The sequence below is a fragment of the Stegastes partitus genome, unplaced genomic scaffold (genome assembly GCF_000690725.1).
Source record: "Stegastes partitus isolate 25-593 unplaced genomic scaffold, Stegastes_partitus-1.0.2 Scaffold1357, whole genome shotgun sequence".
NCBI classification, from domain to species: domain Eukaryota; kingdom Metazoa; phylum Chordata; class Actinopteri; family Pomacentridae; genus Stegastes; species Stegastes partitus.
Genome location: NW_007579088.1, coordinates 191,404 through 193,774, shown reverse-complemented (window position 1 = coordinate 193,774; position 2,371 = coordinate 191,404).

The following is a 2,371-nucleotide window of genomic DNA, read 5'->3' as shown; positions in this document are numbered from 1 at the left end:
GAACCCCGACACCAGCCAGAACCCCGACACCAGCCTGAACCCCGACACCAGCCAGAACCCCGACACCAGCGTGAACCCCGACACCAGCACTTCCTGTGTTTATGGCTGAATATTCAGCAGCTGCTGCAGCCTGTGGTGCACTCTGCCCTGATGTTTGCCTCCCAGGCTGCTGCTAATCCCTCACCTGATGCTGACACGTGTCATCGTGTTCATCCTGACCGGCTCTGGGACTGATTTAGTCAAAGAAACTGAACAAAGAAGTCGTTGGAGCGAAATTAGACAAAACAAAATGAGAAAAACAAAACAGTGACAGAAAACTGAAACAGGATGAGAGACGAGATCAGAAACAAAAATAAAGACAAAACAAAAATAAAGGCAACACGAAATGAGAAACCTGAGCCACAAAATGGATTAAAAACAAAAACAAATGAACAAATAAAAATAAGACACAAAACAAGATAAACAAGACTTTTAAAAATGGATGAAATAAAAAATACAAAATGAAAAAAAGACAAACGAAGAAAAAGACACAAAATTGGAAAAATGAGACATAAAACATACAGAAAAAAAACATAGAATTAGACACAAAATGAGAAAACTGAGAAAAATAAAACAAAAAAACAAAAAATTAAACACAAAAAGTGAAATATGAGAAAAATGAGAAACAAAATGAGCCATAAAACAACAACAACAACAACAGAGACACAAAATGAAAAAAAGACTCAAAACAGAAACAAACAAGAAAACAAGTAAGAAAAACAACACGCAGAAAAAATATAAATAAAAATAAACAAGACAAAACTGAGCTCAGTTCAGGAACCATGAGACACAAAATCAGAAACATGAGATTCAAAACAGTAAAAATTATGACAAAATAAGAAAAACAAAACATAAAAACATCAAACTTAAAACCAGGAGACAGGAGTGAGAGGAGCTCGATGGACTGAAGGAGGAAACAGGGTTTTGTGAGACTTTGTGAGTGTCTTTGTTCTGGTTCTGGTTCTGTGCGGCTGAGCCTTGAACGTGTTCCTGCTGTCGGAGGTAAAGAGCTGAACTCAGACCGTGAACCGGCGTCCTTCAGCCTCGGCCTCGCTGCCTCCTCTCCTCCTCCTCGTTATCACTCCATCCATCACCACTTTTCCTCTGCTCCGCTCATTCCTTCGCCTCATTAACATAATCTGTGAAGCGGAGTCGGCCGCCGTAGAAGACGGTCGTTAGGAGGATGCTGGTTGCCGCGGCGACGCCTCTCCTCCTCCTCCAGAGGCACGTCTCCTCCGGCCGAGTCGATGACGATTCATCCCATTCAAATGTCAACAGTTTGCTGGAGCGCGAGCCCAGATCGATAATCCTCACCGTGTTTGTGTGTCTGTGTGCGTGCATGACGGGAATGCTAACGCCGTGTTTGTGTTGCCTAACGAGCGGCCGGCGCTCTGCGCTGCATGTCGAGCAGCAGCGACGCCACCGAACACGTTAACGGTCAGTGAATGCATCATCCTGACAGTCGCTTATTAGTTACAGCGCCGTCAGTCAGCGAACGCAGCACGGAGTCGATAACGCAGATTCACCGACTGTATCCGCCCATTAATTCACATTCTGCTGCAGTCATAAGGTTTGTATTGAATCATAGACCTGCCGGTGAATCCTCCTGTTAGAGGCTGAAGAGGTGACGGGCCGGACCAGAAGCATCATCTACCCAGAATCCAATGAGGCAGGAAACAGGAAACACAGAACACGCAATGAGGAAACAAGCAAACATGAGAAAAAATGGAAACATCATGAGAAACTAGATACATGACGCTGCCACCGCCGTGCTTCGTCACGACGCCGCCGCCGCCGTGCTTCACGTCACGACGCCGCCGCCGCCGTGCTTCATGGTGGGGACGGTGTGTTTGGGATGATGTGCTGGTTTCTACTAGATATAACATCTAGTCTGATGAACAAAAAGCTCCACTTTGGTCTCATCAGAGCATAAAACCTTCGTCCAGGTGACTTCAGAGTCTCCACATTATTGGTTTTAAGGGTAAAAAGGTTTTGCAGTGTGTTCGTGTGTGTTTGTCAGAGCTTCTGCAGTTAAAAAAAACACGTTAAACTGACGACAATATATGAGCTGAAGCAGCTTTAATGTGCTCCTGGTGAACCTGAGGAGGTTTTCCTGAGGTCTGCTGGTCTTCTCGGTGGACTTCAGGCTGTAAATTGAATGTTTGTGGAGCTTGGCTCTGCAGAAAGCTGTCATCCTGTTGGAGATGCTGATGATAATGAAGCAGCAGAGGAAGTGTCAGCGCGTCGGAGGTGACGATGGAGGTTTGTTCATCGTAATAATGTGCTGATGAAGACCTGACAGGACGATGAAGATAATGATGTCTGAGCGTCG